The 6,543-nt window shown below is 41.3% G+C and overlaps 1 long non-coding RNA gene across 2 annotated transcripts in view; it reads right to left on the reverse strand.

Moving 5' to 3' along the window:
- The window catches only part of LOC116780171, a 28,886-nt gene extending 22,343 nt beyond the window's left edge, over positions 1 to 6,543 (reverse strand). For both annotated transcript variants that reach the window (XR_004354367.1, XR_004354364.1), the window contains exons 1-2: positions 6,249 to 6,543; positions 5,866 to 5,925 (exon numbers count right to left, since the gene is read on the reverse strand). This is a non-coding gene — a long non-coding RNA (uncharacterized LOC116780171). The remainder of the gene's footprint in view (positions 1 to 5,865; positions 5,926 to 6,248) is intronic.

Consider the following 6,543-nt stretch of genomic DNA (forward strand, 5'->3'; position numbering starts at 1 on the left):
AAGTAAAAACAAAACCTGCAAGTGTAGGGTTGTGCATAACTCTGACACCACAATTGTGGTGCTGTGCTCAGGGCTTCATGCAGACTGGTGCAGGTACCAAGAGGGAAGCTCCTCCCATGGTTTCAACAAGGATTGGATTAGGCCCTTCACTTTGAGTGTACCTTTCTCAAACGGCTCCCAAAATCAGACAGCTGAGCTATTTTAGTGCTAATGTTTCCATCATCCAGAGATGTCTGACATGGTTGAACAATGCTTCCCTCTCTCACAGCCCCTTGAGAGGGCTGGGAAACAACTAAATGTGTCAGAAGAAAAACTTGCAGAGATGCTTGTACATCCCAAACTAAGATGAAGCAGATTCGTTGCTGAATACAGCCAGAGAGATTTGACCATAAAAGAGCTGTTACTATCTACCTAAATGATCTTGCTAATATCTCTTTCTCTCAGTGACTACATCCTTTTATATCTTATATAACTGGTGTACCAAAAGCATAAACCTTTTCCTCCTGATAGCCCATTAGGTATTCTTTTGAGGTACAACCTCAGTAATTACTTCCTTCCAATATAATTGTATTTTAATTACACATTTAAGGCCAAATTCTTTCCTCATCTATCCCAACTAAAACTCTTTGAAACCTTATTAATTTTAATTAAGTAGAAGTTGATGCAAAATTTCTAACTGCTGAATTTTGCATTAAAAATTTTAAATTCATTTAAACATGGCTTTAATTTCCATAAGCACTTCAATTCGTAGTGTGCTCCCTCATTCAGTCTTTCAGAGCAATAACATCAAATATATGAAACATAAAGTTCTTTCCAACAGATGATATTAGGACATAGCCCACCTTTAAATGCTTCCTTATTTGCCACAGTTACCTGAGGAATGTTTGAACAGACTCTAACAGGACTTCTCTCTTATTAACACCAGTAGCAGTGCTACTCCATAAAGGACAGCAGAAATTATTTTGAGTTCTTTTATTCACGTATTTCTATATTCTCAGTTCTAGAGCAGGGAGGGTGAGGCATAGGTTCTATGTAGGAAGCATTTAGAGGTGACGTCAGGGAGCACACAGCAAGGGGGTGACCGGCAGCTGGAGATAAACTGTCCTTTCTAAGAGGTGGGATAGAGCTTATGTCATCAGCCAGTGCAGTACACACATCACTGCAGCATCAGCCCTGCTGACTAATGCCCTGTTGTCCAGGCAAAGAAAGACAGCCTGGAAATGAAGCAGGAAACTGCCATAAGGGCCTTGTGTCACTGAGAGGTCAAAAAGCCAGTCTGAGGTGTCCATGTGAACACAGAATTGATACATGGAGTTGGTCATGAAAGACAGTGGGAAAACTTGGAAGTAAAACTTTTTACTGTCTCACTGGGCAAGGAGGACAAGAAGTGACACGAGAGAGTCACTTATTATTTTCAAAATAATACTTGGAACAATTGAACCATCGAGAAAGTTATTTGAAGACTTGACCTGGACAGAATACGACTGTAAAGGGACTCAGTAATTGTGCTCAAAACTGAGAATAAAAATAAGGGGCAATAGAGCCTTATGTTTCAGATGTAAGATCTCTGACACTGTGCTATCATCGGAGACATTATGGAGCCCCTAATTAAAAACAAGGGTTGCTTGCAGGATTCCAGCGTGCAAGGAAAATTATTAACAGAAACAGATCCAGCCCTGGAGAGATTAGCCATCATCACAAAGAAGTCACTGATGAGTGCTCAGACAACTATAACACATGTCACTGGGACTCCAGAGCTCTCAGGTGAGGAGAGGGTACTGCCCAGCAATGTCTCTGGCAATACAGCGAGCAGGGCATGCTGTGTGGAGTACCACACAGATGTCTGTTTGCAAAACCTTGACAGCCAAGAAGGGAGGCTCCAGCAACCACTGTAACCTACTGCCCACAACGGGCACTGTGGGATGTGCCTGAGCTAACTCCCAGCATTTTTTTAAGTAGTGACCCAGTAGCTCCAGCAAAGATCTGACATTGTTTATTCAGCATACACTGAACATGTGGTAGACAGCCTTGCCTGAGCGAAGTCACAGAGCATATCCTTTGGCCAAGCATGAGTGCCCACAGCAAATACTGTCAGACAGGGAAAGCAGTGAGCTGGTAGGGAGATAGACCTGGCACATGGGTATAAAAAAAAAAAATACAAAAAAACCAAACAAACTGGACAGATTGGTTTGCTTTTAATAACAGAAACGTGTACAGCCACCCCAGCTCATTACCCCAGCTCCACCGAGACCAGCTGCCTTGGAGCAGCTTTCTAGGCTTTTGGAAACCTTAAGTGTAAAGGGAGTGAGGTTGGAGGTTTTGATGTGGAGCAAAACAGTGGTGAAATCAGATCTGAATAATGAAAAAAGAAGTCTGCCTAAGGGAAATTCCTGGGAGAGAATTTAAAAAAAGCAGGAGACAGAGCTGGATCTGAGTAAATCAGAAGATGTTATAGTCATGTTGGACATGATATGCTGCATAAAATAGTGTGCAACAACAGGTCAGAAGCTTGGTGTGAGTTTCAGGGGTATATCTGTAATTGCCAGTTATGCACAAAGTCCCATGACACAAAGAGAAAAGTGAGATCATACACATCTATCTGACCCTTCTATAGCCTCTCTACTTTCAGTTCAAATGTTTCTGGCCCCAGAGGATCAGGGCAGTCTCTTACTAGCCTCTGCACCAGCTTCACATGAATCCTCAATGTCAAAATCACATCTATTGTCATTTCTAGAGAACTGTCATTTCTAGATACAGGGGACAGGAAATCTGGAAACCATTGAAAAGTCTGGAAAAATCCTGGAGATGTTTGTTATAAGTGGTGTCATTTATTGTTGTAATCCATGACATTGGCCAGATGTTACAAACCTTGTAGTGTGAAAGAGCCCTAGCACCTGATGCCACCCTCAAGCCCAAGGGGAGAAGGTTGTGAAGACATTTAGCTTGTAAGGTCTTGAACAGACAAGAGACTGCTAGCTGAGACCTCCTATCTGAGAGGTCAGACAGCCATTCATCACACCAGATCACCACAGCCTCAAAAAATCATCACTCTTCCTCAGGAGGGGCAACCACTGGGCACACTAGGAGAGAACAGCACCTTCACTGCAGATGTAGTAGGCAAGGCAAAGCCAAAACTGAAAGACCTCCCAGCATGAAACAGCAGAGCTGCAGATGAGTTAGGAGAGAACTGGAGGTCAAAACAGCGCAGGATGTCCCAGGGGCCCTCCACACTTAGCAGACTGTGAACAATTAAATAGGTATATTTTATTGTTGCTTGTTTCATATTAATGTTGGCTGTTAGTATGTGTTGTTTGGGTAATGAAGGTGTAAAGAAAGGTAGGATGCTCTGGCACAAGGCAGCTGGACCTCTCTCTTTGGGATTGAGGAGTCCCTGTTATACATGTTACCTACTGAAACTGGCAGACTCCTGGGCTCTGCCTGATGGCTGAGAAGGAAGCCTACAGCATCATCTGCAGCTGTAATACCTCTGCAAATAGCTTTTTTTCAATAAGGAACTTGTTTCACTTTTACAAGAAATGAAGGGCTTTTTGACTGTTGCTCAGCATGTGTTACCTGACATGCCACGAGCCAGCATGCCAGTGTTACCCAGCAGCCACGAGGAGAGTCAGGCAGGGAAGAACTGCTCTGTGTACTGAGATGAACTTTCTCATTTTACCAAGTCTTGGCAGACAGGTAAGTTTTTTAAAGGTGATATTTGCTTCTAAATGCAACACGTAACTCGTTTTGCTGCAGTCTATCCATCTAGCGTGCTATGCTTGCGAGTACAAACTTACCAGTACCAGTTAACGTGACTCAGAATTAACAAGGAAATATGTGTTTTTCTATCAGAGAAAGAGTGGTTCACATTAAAATGTTTCAAAGTATTCTGCAGTTCTCTCAAAATTTGAAGATCCCTGTTCCTTGCCTGCTTAAATATAAAGAAGTGGAGCTTAATGATACATTTCTGCATAATTGAAAATGCTCAAACACAGGTAGAAAGACAAAGAGAGAGAAAGCTAATTGGAAGTAGTTTCCCAATATGTGCAAGTCACTTGGTCTTGGCCAACAGAACCTGCAGTTTCAACTCATTTAGGCAATCTGGAAAATTCATTCTGGATATGAAACATGCTTACTGGGCAGCTGCAGGGCCTGTCAGTTCTGTGCTGCAGCCAGCCCTCAGGAAAGAGAGGTCTCTCAGTGCCTGCAGCCAGTGTCCTTGACAGCTTCCAGTCCTCATCTCCTTCCAACAATAAACAAAAGCATAATGAAACAAGAACAGCTAATGCAAACGCCCAAAAGCTGATTTTGGAATGAGGAGCATGAGATCAGAGAAGTGCAAGCAGCATCTCCCCTCTCCTCCAAGTACTTTACAGCCTTTAGCAGCCCAGACACATCCTGAGCCAGACTGGTTTTCTGTGTATTCAGTAGCTCTCAGGGGAGTTTCTCTTCCATGAATTCATTCAACCTTCTCTCAAAGCTGCAATGGTGATCAGTGTTTTCTACGCAGCCAGTCACACCAAGGAAAAAGAGAATCAATATTCACTTTGGTCATGGCCTTTCCAATACTTGGCCATTCCCTGATGTGTCTTTGTGTTAACAACCCCATGTGAGGATAGGAATGAGATCAGCAGCTGCCAGCAGGGCCCTGTGCCATAGATATTTCCAGATAATATTTTTTCTCTCTCTCTTAAGGGCATGGAGTGCAGCTGACACTCCTGTCCTGTTATTACACCTTTTTCTGTGCATATAATGCATCTGGCAAATACACATTAAAGTAAATATAAGGAAAAAAAAATTCTCACAAATGAAACCAAAAAGCCAAATCAACATGAAAAGTGCATTGCTGAGATTTTGTGCCATGTATATATGTGTATGCTAGTGTTTAGTAATATGCAGAAATTACAGATATGACTTGAACCTTCTAAGGCTTTATGCTAGTTTCTCCCTCTGCAAAATAAAATTCTCAGTGGAGGAAGCATGACATGAAAGAACTAAGAATTGTGATGATGATGGTCATTATTATTAACATTTTTCCTTTCATATTTTAATTTGACAGAATTAGCTAAATACCTTCCCTAAAAGAATGAACCTGAATTGAATTCAGTTGAGCTTCTGAGTGAAAGAATTAATTATTTTCTTAATTTCCTCTAGGAAAGAAAGGTCTCTGCATTACTTGTACATGCCATCAAACTAAAACAGTGTGAAGAAGTGTGAGTTACTCAGCAATGAAATGTTATGGAGTAAATGGGAGGCAACTGTTAAAAATCCTCATCTGAGCAGCCAAGGAGAAAATTCCTTCATGATACATGTAAGTGACGTAATCCTGGGAACACCCTTTCCACAAATGTGGGCCTTCTTTGCAGATTCCCCAAGGAGATATCTGCACATCATTTGCCAACATGGCTGTAGATTTATGTCTTTGTTTTCTTAGAAATATGAAATTTTGTATATTCATCGATTTTTTTCAGTCTAGAATTAAACAATTACAATCAAATGGTATATCAGTCCTTATAAACTTGCCACAGAATTTTAAGTTCTTCCCTCAAGTTCATATTTTCTGACTGAACTGAAGCATGTCTTCTGCAATTAGAAAAAATAAAAATCAAGCATTGGTTTAAAGACATCAGGTATTAGAAAACTGTCAGACAGAATCTGATTCTTGGTCTGAGTTATCTTGTGGTTTTCATCATGAGGTTCATCAGTCCCTGGGCATCTGTGAACTACCCCTTATGTGATCATGAAATGTAATTGAGGAAATGAAGTTCTTTGCCTCTACATAGTAATTGACCTGTGTAAAATGTCCTTGAAAACTTATATTTCCATTGAAAGAAGTTGAAGAATCTATAAATTTAAAAAATTACTTACCTAGTGTCTAGAAGTACCAGCACTAGACCCTTCAGAGAACGATGCAAGCAGTCCCATACTCTGCAATTATAAAGTAATGTGTCAGAAGGGGATATTATTCCTATCCCAACCTTTCATGAAACTTGTTTATGCCCTGAAGCACAAGTTCCTTTCACTTACTTTTTGAGACAATTTCTATTCCATGCTGTAACTCAGAGCGGCTTTTTGGAAATCACTAGATTAGTGGTCAGTTTTCTAAATACCAGCACAGCATCTGACATCCCTTTCTTCAGCATTATCCTTCAATAAATTACATAAATATATCGTATCATAGATACAGTAGTTACTATATATCAAAAGAAGTAAAAATTTGCCCAATTCTCATACTGATATCCCAGTCTTACCTGGAGAGGCAAAGATGGGATGTGTCGTGCTGGAAGCTGCCTCCACAGGCACTAGGGAGAAGAGGCTGAGTTGTGAGACAGTTTGACTTCCACCTTGGTGGGACTGTTATTAGACACCTGCGTGGAGACCTCAGCAATTTTCCTACTCCTTCTCTGTCTGAAGTCTGATCACTTTTGGTCTTGATCCTTGTACTGGCGTCTTTTTCACTGCTGTGCGCTGATCACCTCATCCTTCTCATGTCCTCAGTCTTGACATTAATAGGCATGCTGATGAGGAAGGCACAGGCCCAGATCT

Source organism: Chiroxiphia lanceolata, chromosome 1 (genome assembly GCF_009829145.1).
Source record: "Chiroxiphia lanceolata isolate bChiLan1 chromosome 1, bChiLan1.pri, whole genome shotgun sequence".
Taxonomy (NCBI): Eukaryota; Metazoa; Chordata; class Aves; order Passeriformes; family Pipridae; genus Chiroxiphia; species Chiroxiphia lanceolata.